Raw genomic sequence first — 14,598 nt, 5'->3', positions numbered from 1 at the left:
CAAAGTATTTGTAATTTCTATAAAATGTCAAATTGACATAAAACATTTAACTATTCAGCATTAATAATGTATTTAAAACATCATCAATCTTGTTGACTAACATCTACTGTAGTTTTAAACAGGAGTACAAAATCGTCTCACTGTTTTTAGAAATTTTAGCTTAAAATGTATAAATAAACAGACTTTAATTAAGACAAAACATGATTATATATTTAATGAGCATTTTTTGTTGTGAATACATTGAGCTGCAGCAGAACTCTATTTTTAAATGTTTGCACCTGCAGAGTATTGGAGATGAGCTCCAGTCCTGAAAAAAACATTGATTTATAGATTTTTGATTCCAAAATCCCAAATTTTGTTTCTTACTCAACAGATCACTTTCTGTTTGCACTGTTGAAAGGGATAAGGTCTGCAGGATATTACTTTCTAGCAGACTCTGCTGAGCTCATAATACGCTGTCTAGTCCACAGTGCAAGAAGTTTACCATGTGATTTAGGTAGCAATGATTTCTTCCTAAAAATGGAATAAAATAGGGGAACTGAGATGGAGAGACAAGACACAGTGGAGACTACCTTTACTCTCACACAAGAATAGCAACCAAAGACTCTGAAAGACAGGTGCCAGAATGCAACCTTTTTCTTTTGGTAAATATTTTTTGAGAATAAATCTTAAGTTGAAATTCCCACCTTTACTAGGTATGTCTGGCAAAATTGTGGTATGACTGGGTCATCAAACATGCACCTTTATTTTGTCTTGTTTTGGCCCTAACTTTACCTGGTCTATTTTAAAAATAATAAAACTAAAAGCTGTTTTTTTGAGATAAAGTCCCCTGAGTAAATGAGAAATTTCTTTTGGGTTGAAATGTTTTGCTTGGCTAAAGAAAAAGTTAGAACAGGAAGAGGAGTATAAAGAAGTTTTTTGTGATGCTGAGACGAAATGTTAGTTCATCTAAAATACAGAAGAGTGAATGATTGTTCTTAGTATCTCTGAATTTGATTTCATCCTTCTTGCATTGTCTCCCTAGCTAGGTACTGCAAGGAGTTTTAAATAGCAAGTGTGCTCCTTGAATGAGAGTAAAATAGGTGGAGAAACACCTGTTTTGTGAACATCTCTAGAGCAGGGGCTTCCATGATAAATTTTAAGTTTCACATTTCCCTTATTTCAATGTAAAACTGCTTTTAGTTTTTTACCATGGGAAAATGTGTGTTTTCTCCTCCCTAATATTTTTATACCTCAAATTTTAGATGGGATTTCTAAGTAAATTTCCTTTCAAGCAAACTTCCTTTTGAAATATTCATTTTTACGTACCACAGACATATACAAGTAAAGGAGCATGGTGTGACTTTTTAAAATTCCTGCTCTCCCTTAGTTCCAGATGAGCTAGAATAGCTTGAAAAATTAAGCTAGTAAAGTATGATTGCCAGCTTCCACATTAATTTTGCCCCAATAGTTTTCTGTTTGTCTGGATTACAAGATGGTATTCTTTCTGATTTCTATTTTATTGCACTGCAGAGTCATCATCCAAGTCTGCAAGGTCATACTATAGCTTTTATAATTGCTGAAAGTTACATTCTACAATCAAGAGAAATATCTGGGTTTTATTAGTTTTGCTTCTCTGTCCTCTCTCCCTCCCCACCCCCCTGCCCTTGTCAATTGAACAGTTATGAACGAAGGCAAAATGTGCAGCTGATAAAGCTGCAGAGTTGTGGCTATAAACGGGACTTTTCTGAAGATTCCCTGGAAGGAATCATATAGGAAGGAGTCATGTATGCTAGTTCTACAGAACAAGCAAGAACGAATAATGCGTCCTGTCATTCAAAGATGTGAAGAAGTATGTCCAGAGAATGGAATGAGTTCTGAATTGCTGCTCACTGCAGCGGTTTCCACACAAATTCAGTAACTGTCTTCATGGCTCTGATAATCTTTGTGGCTCTGGTTCTGGCTTCACCAGTTCACTTTTTCTGTGGTAAATTCTTGACGCAGGCAGAGCGTGTTTTGTGACTGTAGGTTGAGAAAACAAGCTGAAACATCACATCAATAAAGAAGGGAAATGTAGTGTAAAAATGGATATTTATATAATTTTACTTCTACTTTTAACTACTTAGCAATATCAAGTAGTGTCTTCTACTTAACGTAATCTATCTGAACCCACAGTCCAATCCTGAAGGAAAAAAAATGCTCATCTTTGAAGATGTTACAGCTTTGAAATGCATTTTGAAGAGAAAACAGAATGTAATTTGAGTGTAAAAAAATGATTACAGGAGCTACACATGCTGAGTAGAAATACCTCTGAATGACACCCTCTTGCGTCCCAGTTCAGACAAAATGAAAATTTTGAAAATGCAAGTAAAAGACCTGATTATAATGTGAAATTTTTCAAAACTTACATCTAAGTGTTTCTCATATAATGCAAAATAATTGCTAGAAAAAATAATTGAAAAGAAAAAAAGCCATTTGAGGAATGTAATTTGCCAAGTTCAATGCTTTTATCACTTGTTCAAAAAAAATGTTGAAAACACTTATTTCAGTATTTTCTTCTTTAAGAAGAGGAGAAGGAATGAAAGCGAAGTTTCCTCCATCTGCCAACGACCACAAAAGTTTCTGTATTAATCTCTCAGGCATCCAGTTTCACCGAACTTCTCTTGCTTCCATGAGTAACAAACACCCTTTGATCTTGAAGAAAATTTGCAGTACACCACTGATACACCAGAGGGTGCTGACTTACCTCTAAACCAAGTTGTTTAGTCACACCAGTCTTTTGGGTAAGTGGAGTATAATCTGTACTATTCTGGCCTTTTGAGTTTGGAATTTATGTAGAAAAGCTGTAGGTAATAAAAAAAGGGGCAAAAAAGTATGTGGAGTCTGAAGAGAAAACATCAGAAAAGCACCTGAAGATGAGCAACAAATGTGAGGAGCTGAATGAACTAAACTGGAAGTTACGACAGCAATTCAGATACAGCAGTCCACAAAAATGTGAACAGTAAAATTAATGGAAGCAGAGATTAGTCATGCTGGTGGGGTAAGCAGTAGTGGTGTGAAGGAAGAAATTATTTAGGCCTGATAGTTTCATAACACAGTCCTTTGGCCACGCACTAGTATCTCAGGACAGAGTCCATGCACCGTCACAGTAGGCGCTGGAGATTTCAGAGTTAGGATGGTGGTGGTAAGACTAGTGTATAGCTCAGAAATAGAGACTGAACTGGCCTCAGGTTCTTTTCAGTGTTTCTGTCTGCAGCTTTCTGGCTTTAAGTCATAAGATGGCACTAATTTCTCTCTTGCACAGTTTCCTGGGAGAGAACTCAAGAGTATATATTTCACTGCAAGGGTGGTTTATGCACGTACAAACAATAGCAGAAGATTTTATTACAAGTCAGAATCATGCTATTCATGCAATGGGGTCACCACTAATGCTTAAGGTATCCTCTTGTTTGCATTATCGTTGCCAACTTCAGCTTCATTTCACAGCCATCGCTTATCTTTTTCACAAGGTGATGCTTATACCATATAAGGTAGCATCATGTCTATTTATTGCTTTGTAGCACAAAGGAAGTCTGTTGCAGACAAATGCTTCATCTGTTAGACATAATACCTGATACTTGCCAAGTAGCGTTTTCTACAATTGTGCCAATTAAAATGCGAAATTGCTACCACTTGTTTTTGAACTCTTACATTCTGGCAGTCAGGAAAGAAAGGCATTACTCATCCAGATGCAGCACTGTCGGCTTATCTACAACTCCTGTTTTTCCTCCAGAATTTAACCTGCTTGTGACCTGAGGAAATGCAATTTGATAATTCTCTGTGTCAAAAGTGCCAACATACTTGAGCGTGTAGATAGCTCTGTGTGCCTCTGGAGCACACACTGATTCTGATGGTCCGACACGTACTGTGGTGCCAGACTCTTCTTACAAATCTCTTCTGTGCGGCCAGAAACATCCATGTGGCTAGAGGAACACTGCTTTTGTCCATGCTGTGAGCATTTCCATATTGCACCTTCAGGGATGCTAGATATCCAAGTCAGCTCCAGCAGCCTTTAGCACTATCCAGTCACTACACCGCCTGCATCATGAGAACCCGTGACTGGTACAACACTTTGCAGGGAAAACTGCCTGATTGGCACCAATGAGCATCAGTGCCCTTCATAACAAAAGGATCGACTTGCTGAATGTCTTCATGGAGAAGCTTAGCGATTTCCTGCCCCAAGGAACTTTGGCTGGCGTGCCCCATGAACTCTGGTCAGCTTTTACCTTGGTTATATCTAAAACCTGATACTTTGTCGCTTAGAAAGATACTAAAAGTTTGTCCAGGGCTCACAAGAGTGCAGTAGTACCAGGGACTAGGGTGCCAGTTGTCTGGAAGGGATATGGAAAGAACTTTCTTGGGACAAGGTGATGTTTGTGGGGTGACGAGAAGGGGTAGGACACAACTGTGTGTGTTAAAGGCCATTCAGTGTTAGGAGTCAGTGAACAAGCTATGATACCAAGTTATTCACACTTTGCCACCAGCAGAAGATGAAAACTCTTTGTATTCTGCAAATGAGAAGAGCTGCTTTTCTTTTCTGTGCAGGACATGGGAAAGGTCCCTCACAGCCCTGCCCATAGCAAACCGCAGTCCCCTGACCTTGCTGCCGTAGTGCTATTCAGAAGCCACCAAAGCTGGAAAAGAGGCTGTTCCACGTCCTGATCCACCTCGCAATACTCTAAAAGCAGACACCTACCCCAGCTGTGCTGCCAAGGCCACATGCAAAAAAAACCTCTGCAGAGGATCAACACTACTGAGAGAATCCACTTCAATTCTGGCACTCTGGAGAATCACCCCTTGCAGGCGGTATTTTGTCCTAACCAACACGGGGCCTCTCAGAGAAGGTGTACAGCGTATTTCCTATCAGGGCAGTCTCTGTAACAAGATCCAGGGCTGTCTATCCCTGCTTTAAGGCATCTGGGGGAAACGACACAGAAGAGGAGAGGAAATCAGTCCCACTAGACATTCCTGACGGCTTTCTCTGGCACCTGCCTTAACTGAGCACACATTTTAGCCATGTTTGACATCCTTGTCCAGCTCAGTGTTGAGCCAAACAGAAGCTGTCTTTGGAGATGGTCTAAGTACATCTGCGTCTTTATGCATTTGGCTGTGCAGAACACAGTGAAAAAACATTTCAGCCATCTCCAGCTCCTCTGAACTCAACTGATTTGAACCAGGCAGGGCAGAGCTCCTGGAGTCACAGCGGGTGGTGACAGGCAAGGCTTCATGCGATGCGAGCTGGGAACAGATGGGCCATTTGAGATTACCCAGTCCAGTCTCAACTATGTTTTTGACCTATGTTTGCAAACAGGACCCAGCTCTCTGTAGGTTAGCTGGTATGTTAGCAGTTGCCTGTAACATAGGAGCATTATAAACTGGGGACGGAGAAGGAGAGGGTGGGAAGGCGGGAAGACGGAGGGAGGGATAAAGGGAGACGGAGAAGGAGAGGGCGGGAAGGCGGGAAGACGGAGGGAGGGATAAAGGGAGGAAGAACAAAGGCAGCCAGGAGCACCAAGGAACGTTTTCAATGTAAACAACCTCGTTTCAGTTTTGCTCAGCTTTTCTCCTTGTGTGGACTTAGATGTTCATGCATGTTCTCCTTTCTGCTGTTGCCCATGCAACATCAGCAGTGGATAGATCTTGTAAGGCATTTAAAGCAAGAAGAGACTGTGGAATATCGAAAGAAGAACAGATTCAATGTCCCTGGTCAAGACTTCTTGTCTTTTGTGCTTTGGTATCATTCTTAGTGGAATAAATATGCAGACCTGGATTGCCTTACTTATTTCTTTGTGGGCTTTTCCATCTTTCTATGTATTTATTTCCCCTTCTGTTAGAGTCTCTGCAGTTCCTGGTAATGGCTATTGGGACTTTTACAAATATGTAGCTTTTTAAACAAAGGAATAAATAGATAAAGGGATAAGAAGCAAGCCCAATAACCTTCATAACGTGGAGGACTTGCACTCGTTCACAAGCTAAGGAGAGTTACTGTTACTGTTCACAACTTTTTGATAGAGTCTATAGAGTGTGTGGGTAAAAGTAACACAGCCTAGTAGTGTTACAGCACCATACATTAAATCTTCGCTGAAACAGAAGAAGAGAGCTGTAGTTTGTATGTGTGAAATTACCAAGTTTGCAGATTATTAGTGTGCGTGTAAAAAGCTTCCAGCACCGCATATGGTAAATACATTAGTGCTCTGTTCCAGAAAGCATCATCTTCCCAAGCTATAGGTCTTACTGACATAAGTGGTGGAAAGGCTAGTCCTGCCAAATGTACGCTTCGTTCATATCCTCTAACTCTGGTGCAAGTTTAAAGCAATATGCTTAATAGCCTTAGTCTAGTATTTTGAAAAATTGCAATACTATCTGTCTGTGTGGAAAGTCGCATATTAATGACATTTGGTTGACACAGTGAGTTCTGAGAAAAATGGCAAGGGAAACAGTTGGCACTGAGCTTTGAGAAAAAATGTATCAGAAAGTGGGAGTCTGTATGCAGTAAACTCACATTTTATTTGCTCATATATCACTTTGTCAGACTTTTCAATAGTTCTTGTGGAAAATGTGTAAATGAAATATAAAGCAGCTTTTGCATATAGTAAGAATTTTCATTTAACCTAGCTGGTGTTCTCACAACCTATGTCATATACAATATGCTGGATAATGCAACATTGTCCTCCAAAAAGAATTACATGAGCCCCCATGGTAATTTCTTTGTCAAAGATCCCTTCCATTCACATTTTGCAGGCAGTGCATGAGGCTGGGATGGGTGTGCGTGTGCATAAGCTGAACGACTGGTACCCTGCTGTGGATGCACGTGGGCATGGTGGATCTGTATCTCCACTTGCTCATGTAAATATTGACACCGTCGTAGCAGATTTAAAGGAAAGCTGCTGTATATTTCCAGTTCAACCCCAACTGGAATCTAGCAAGCCACACCCCAGCCTCAGTCCCTCTACTTCACACTGCAAATCACAGCCAGCTAATAATAATAATGCTAAGGCGTTGGACTGCTGAAGCCTTTTGCATGCTGGAGGAGACAACAGCCTTTTGGGGTTCAGGAATAAGGAGTTAGGAGCCTCAGTGGTGGGATGAAATTGGCAGCTTTCGTCAGTCTCTGTAGGAATGTATGGATGGGGCAGAAGGTAGTCTCCATGCCGGTGTATGGGAACCTCTTTGGAGTCCTTGCATGGTGATGCCCTGCGCTTCTCCTCCCATAAGACTCAGAGTGACTTTCCTACGGCCTATGATTAATAGTTGTAATACTTCGGCAGTGAAAGCTCCTCCACGCGTCCTGGCTCACGCACTCAGACAAAGAGGTGACTTCATCAGTATTTTTCATATGTGCAAACAGTTTAATGCATCGCAACTCGAGCTGTCTTTCTTTGGAGCAAACAGTTTCAGACTACTATTCCCTTAAAACTCTTACCTTGGTTATTGATGATGGAGCTACAAATATTACCACTAAAGATAAAAGCTATAAAATAAATGTCACAAATATATGTACACTGTCTATAAAGTACATGCGCATTGAAAACCTTCCCATCCTTTGCATTGGTTGATTCATACCCAGTTCTTTGAGAATCAGTTGAGAAAGATATAAATCAGCTGCCTGCAATATGCTGTTGAGGTAGCTGCAAATTCTCTACATTGATTGTTGATACGGCAACAAGGTGTTCGAGGGGGAAGAAAAGGGTTGGAGGGAAGGGAATAGCTCTTGTAAGACTCAGCTGTGCCTGTCAGAACTGTTAAAAGAGTAATAGTTTTTGTAAGGCAATAAACTGCAATCACTTCTGTGCTTTATTTAGTTCCCAAAAATCATAAATGCAGCCTGTTTCCAAAAAATTAATTACCTTATGAGTGAAAAAAAAGCACGGATATTTATGTAGAGTGCTTTAGAGCTTTCTTGTGATATGCTAATTGATGTTTTATTTTACCTGAATTATCATTCAACAGTGTTGAACTGTTTGAATAGACCATATGTAATGTCATATTACTGCATAGATCACATTTAATGAGATATTGCTGTACTAGCTAAGTATTTTCCCCAATTCTACATAGTGTTTAATCCACATTCTTTATACCCTGAGACCATGAAAATTGTGACTATTCAGGAAATACAACCTCTTACATTTTCCTTTTAAGCAGTAATAAGCAGATCCTGAAAGACAGTATTAACACAGCACAGCTAAAGCCAAATCGGTGGGCACGGGCCAGGTTTTGCCATAGAGGAGCCCGGCACCCAGCAGTCAATTTACTCCAGCAAGGACCAGCAGCAAACAGCTCGTGAGCCAGTGGTCTCCCACTCGTGCCACTCCCAGCCAAGCAGGGCAGAAGCGGTACGTGAGCCCGACCATCTGAGCAAGAGGGAATTTTATTCTTTTTGAAGGTTTTTGGGCAGAGGTGCCTGGAATATAACTATTTGCTGCCAAGAATTTCTTTTAAAATAGAGCAACAAGTCTTTTTTATACTGAAGGGAGAGAAACAATTTATGTGAAAGTCAAGCAGGGGTGAAACACCACTGGCCACATTCACAGTGCCTACCCACATCCCGGGTTTTGGTGGTTTAAAAAGAGGTACATGCACGTATTTCACCACATAATTTCATAAATAACCAAACTTCTGGCAATCAGACTGTTATAACTGGGAAGGCAACAAATACAAAAGTTTGCTTGACAATTAGAAGGGGTTATGTTTCAATTCTTTTCTGTAAACCTCATATTATCATTTTGACAGTACCAAGTTTAACGTCTGATTATTTAACATAAAGGTAATATTAAAAAAATAATAAAACAGCACAACTCACTTTAACTTTACAATTTATTTAGAAAAGCCAGACTAAAAGTTATACTAAATGGTAGTAGCTATGTATATCCTTTCTTGGGGTCCCAGTTATGCCTCGTTATGCTGTTCTGTCATAAATATTTACGTGGCATATAACTGATATATTTAACATAGTTCTCGGTGATTTTCTGATAAACATTACGTGCAAACTGGGAGGGGAGAGACAGAACTTATTAGCTGAGCACTGAGGGAAAGCCACCAGCTGGATTCAACGGTGTTCAGGCACCAGTGAATCCCTGTGGGCTGGTGACAGTAAAAATCCACACCTGTGCAGCTCAGTCGTATCAGATGCGCAAGAATCCACTCCACCATCCAGGTTGCTTTGCCATGAGGAGCCCGGGATGGCTAATTAGCTGTGAACTCTGTCTGAACTTTTCCTTGAGCTTCGCGCTACATTGTGTAGCCTTCCTAGTGTCTAATAAGGGTGAAATTGCACTGCGGCACTAATCTAATTAAGGTAAAAACAAACAAAGCATGAGATAGCTGGCTGCTGGAGGTCAGCCTTTTATTAGTTCCTGTACTCAAAGAGGTGCTTATCCATTTAACCCAAAATAGCCCTTTTTGTCTAGTACTTAGTTTAAAAACAAGCAGCAAATCGTTTGCAAAACAGCCCAGGGAAGTTAGGTGTGCAGGTCCCATGCCTGTAGCCAGCATTGATCTTTATGTGGTTTTCAGCAGCAGAGCTGGTTTTCAGTGAACAGAGGTGAGTTTTTCAAGATAGATGATTTTCTAAAAATTTGTGTTCATTGAAATATATGTAGGTTTTTCATAGTTTCCACCTGTCAACCAAAAAAGGAAGATCGTAATTACAAAATGTTTTACCTGAAGTAGTAAATTCTTATTCAGAGGACTGGTAAACAGGTATCCTGGTGGCCTCCTCTCCCTTTGTTTTTCTTCCTTGGAGAACAAGTAGAGCTAAGCAAGCCAGGATGTCACATGCTAAATCTTGGCCAAAGACCTACTCACCCAGCCTGATGCACCTAAGCACAATCAGTATAAGAACAGCTACTGGCCCACTTTCCATGGGGGTAAGGTGGCATCTTTTCATTCGGTAGCGCTGGATTTTGCTTCTGAGGATGTCCGTGTAGCATAAATAGGGAAATTAATTCAACCGTTTGTTTTGAGAAGCAAAGAAAAATTTTCTCTTGTTGCTTCTACACCCACGAAAACGTGATGGGATCAAATCAAAGCAGTATACATGAAAAACAGAAGTATATTTTGTTAGTAAAATTAATAACATTTCTGATTAAACTTCTCCAATCCATGGGCAGCACAAAGTGAGATTTTAGGATCTAAAGTGGAATAACCAAGGACTTCACCTAATTTTCACTACTGTTAATTTAATCCCATGAAATTTCCAATTATTAATTTTCAATTATTCAGAATGGAACTAGTGTGAAACCAGCAGAAACCTCCCCAAAACTCTTCCCACAACACAAAATACGAATCTGCAGTCTGGTGCAAACCTGAATGCAGCTTGCAAACCCTGCAGTAAATAGAAACGGCATTTGCTTGTGGCCGTGGTAGAGAGAACAGGGTTGAGTCCATGTAAAGGCAAAAGCCACTCTAAATAACGAACTGCTGAGTAAGAGCAAAGTCAGGATTACAGTGCATACCTTATGGCTATCAGCAAGCAATACAGTGAATGGAAATGGTCTCTGAAAAATGCATTCAATCAGGGAAATTGCCCCACCTGTAGCTCATTAACAGGATTAAGTCCTGATACAAAGTGACAGTCAGCATTATTTGCTTAGGCAAAAAGCTCGCTCTCTTTGTAGGTTTTGGCATATCCAACTGGCTTTAACAATATGGATCCGAGACAGCTAGTGTAGCTTTAATGTTAAATTAGCCAGGGTTAAAAGCTTGCCAAGGCCAGGCAGAAACAAAGTGCTCTTTTTTGCGAGGTTGGCATATGGGGCCAGTTTCATTTCAGTAGCACCCATGTGGGAGGCACTCCATCTCCCGCATCCACGGCAGCATTGTTCCAGGTATTAAATGAAAATTGTCACCAGAGCTGCACGCTACAGCGGCGCGAGGGAGATCGCCCTCCTGGGGGCCAAGCAAACCGTGTAAACACCCCGTCGCTTGTTGGGAATCGGTCCTCTGCACTGGCTGGAGCTTGGAGCTACTGGGCAGAGTGGGGAAACCCAAAGATCAGCCCTTTGTTTAGAGGGGACGCTGCAGATATCTGAGGTCTGTTCTGAAGTCTAAACAAGAGATAAAGGCTCAAGTCCTCAGCTGGTAAAAATTAGTGCCGCTACTGTGAACTTCTGGAGCTGCTGCAGCGTAGTTTATTGTAAGACAGCTGGAGCGTGGTCTGCAGCGTGTAACTGATTCATTGCTGTGTCGTTCAAGCCCCGCGCCGAGGAACCGGCGCTGGAGGGGCGGCTCATGCTCCAGTGCTTGCTAAATATGGCTGGTGGTCTGGATTTAGCTTTGGAAAATAAATATCAGAGGCTGTTATAGCAGTTGTTACATTGCTATTTTAAAATCAAGCGGATCATAGTTTATCTCCCTTTTCATATTTGGAGGCTAAGATCTGTATTTATGGATGTTAGACAGCAGAGTTTATGTCAGTGTGTTCAGGGGAATTATTTGTGTATTCCTGTACAACATCATAACATCCAAAGTGCAGAAATGGGTTTGTTGTTAGTAATAAGTACTTTCCTTTCTAAATGCAACTACTGCATGGTGTTCCCTTGCCCCTGCTGCTGCCACCCCACTACCATGCTGCCCTCTTCTTGCACTGACAAAATAATATGCAACTAAAATGATAAAAAAATACATTTCTCATTCTCCATAACTCTTCACTCTGCATCTTTTTCCAAGATTAATCTAATGCCTAGGCCTCGTGGGTTAGGCAGAAATTTGTTTTGGAGGTTACCCTAAACCTGCTCTTCTGCACCCTTTTTTCCACAGTGGCTGGTGCAAGAGCTGTGAGTCGGAGCTGGAGCAGACACAGCAGCCACCGTGCTGCTCTCCAGGAGTGTGGCAGTGCTTCTGACTTTGGCATCATCCAGCCCAGTGACGCTTGAGGTAATCTGGGTTTCAGAACTGTGATTTACTGTGTTCATGAGAAATCAGTGTTAAACCCTATAACATTCTGCAATGTCAGAAACTGATATACTAATATCTTAAATAAAATGTGAAGTAAACATGGTAATTTAAAATCTGTAAACCACTGTGAACTTGGCACCAAGGTGGCAGAAAACTCTGGAAATGTTTGTCCATGTCACAGCTTAGCAAAATCCTAATGATTAAGTATCGGGCATACAAGATAAAACGTGCAGTGTTGAAAAAAGAGCAGAATGATACATTAAAAAAGTTTGATCAAAAAGCAGAATATAGTACTTGCCAGAGAGGAGGCTGAGGTAGACACATGAATGAAGCTGTACCAAGTCTGTACAAAACAGACTCATTTATGCCTATTGTTCTAGCACTGAAAGTGAATGGGTACAAGGCACCAGAGTCTGTCATCACTTGTAGCCAGAACAAGGCCATGGATAATGGACTATAATGCCATTTAAGTAGCACTGCCATGAAACCAGAGTAATTTCATTTAGATCAGTCCTCTGTTTGTGTGGTGTAGACTTATGAATATAATAATTCTGAGTCATGACAGATTAGCCTGCCAATGGACTATAGCGCTCCGGGCTTTTACAGAAATGCCATCCCCAGTTACATGTTTTGTTCTAGTCTGTGCCCTGTGATATGTGTTAGCTTTGTGATATATATGAGCCACTAAAGACTGAACTGAAATCCCTAAATCCAGTATGGTTTCAGAGACCATAACATAAGCTGCCCAAAACAAGAAAGAAATTGTACCATTAACTCAGAGGATATAGGTGATCTTAAGTAGTTTTTTGAAGAAGTAAGAAATACAGTCATGAAAGGCCCAAGGAACTGTGAAGAATTATCCCTGTTGCAGGAGAATGTCTATAGTCAGCCAATGAAACTAACGTCTTCCTTGTAGTAAACTGTGTTTAAAAGTGCTGGAGAACAGTACATTCCACACACATTTACTCTTATTTGTGGGAAGCAAGTAGGAAACCAGGAAAATTTCCTTCTCCATCCGCTAGAAATGTCCTATTCCAGATCCTAGAGGAGTTAAACAGCTTACAGTTTCTCTTCCTTTGCTTTGAAGATCTCTGTTTTGTGTTAGCACTTGTTAAACAACACATACACACTGTCTATCCATCTCCTTTTGCATGTGTACAGTCTCATACCATCGAAAATGAAATATTTCCTATTTCTAGGCTTAAATATTCCAGCAGGAAGGACGGCTGTTGCCAGCCAAGGAAGATATTGCTATCTGTTCCTCCCAAGCTCACACCATCCCTATCTGAAAAACTTCACCATTTTTTTTCAGACAGATCATCACCCTTTAAATGAACTTTCCTCTTTCAGTTGTATCCTCCTTTGGAAGTTGCTGCTCAGAAGTAGTGTTGTGAATGGGACCATGCTGTTGCTTGAAATGTCTCGACTAATCTTCCTGAGCATGACATAGGCTGATAGGCTGGCAGAGGTGTTTGCCTTGCATGTTCTTCAAGATGTTTTGAAGCATTTTAAACTACCTTAGACTGCAGGACAAGTGTGCTTTAAGGTACCCCCACAACCCTGGTGCTGACCACAGCAGGGATCTTGGTGGATCTTGCTTTGGCTTCCTTTCAACCCACGTGGCAGCGTCTTCGTCCCAGAGTCTAGAAAATGAGGAAAGACTGGGGGGAGGTGGGGCTGGAATAAGGAGGTGGGGAGTAGAGATTTATACCTACAGTAGTCTTTATATGGGAGCTGAGAAGCAACTAGAGTTCATACTCAGAATCAAAGCCTGAGAATTGCTCCAGATTCCTGCAGTTCACACTCAACCCCGGTTACTCCATTCTTAACATGTAGACAAAGACATCAACAAATGTAAGCTGACATTTCTCAGCAGAGTCTTTCTTTGGAGTGTCAAATCAATTCATGGTTTTAAGTTTTGCACTGAAGTATAAGGAAGCCACTAATGCCCTTATTCATGTTTTATCATTGCAATTGTCTAAAGGTTTTATAACTGTGGAAAATATATGGAAAAAAAATCTTGAGGGACCTAGGGCTTGTGTAGAATAGAAGCCAGTTGGATTTATTTAGCTACTGCATGTTGGATCATTGGACAGAAACTTGATAGTAGCACAGGAACATAGTAAAATCTTTTGAACTTGTTTTTATTCCATGTATTTTAACTCCACAGAGATTCAGGATACAGTGACTGTGACCCACAAGCGTAGTCAGTTCTCAACTTGTAATGTTATGTGAGAAAAGGCATTTGTCTGCTTAGCCAGGGTTCACTTGCATTCATGGCATATGGAGCTGAACTTTTCCCGTTTTCTTTTCTGGCCAAAAAAGCATCGGGTCAAACTTATATCTGGTGTAAGAGTACTGATTTCAGTTACTTCAGCAATGAATAAGACCCATAGCTTATTTTTAGGCCAAATAATGAGACGAGTAAAACAATGCTGATGACTGTAAGCTTAACTCACATTAACAGATTAAATGTGGGTAGATGCAAACAGATGGCGTTGGTTGCTTTGTCGCTTCCTGGCAGAGCTGGCCCCATTAAAACAGCAATTTTGCTAAAGCTTTTGTGCCTGTGATTAAAGCTGCCAAAACTTTTAAATAGGCAGAGTTTCAAAGTGATAGTTGGGATGGTTTCCAGATGTATCTGGCATCGTACAGCACTCCACATTAGACTTGTAAAGCTGCGTG

Source organism: Opisthocomus hoazin, chromosome 5 (assembly GCF_030867145.1).
Source record: "Opisthocomus hoazin isolate bOpiHoa1 chromosome 5, bOpiHoa1.hap1, whole genome shotgun sequence".
Classification (NCBI taxonomy): Eukaryota; Metazoa; Chordata; class Aves; order Opisthocomiformes; family Opisthocomidae; genus Opisthocomus; species Opisthocomus hoazin.
This window is presented reverse-complemented; position numbering follows the sequence as displayed.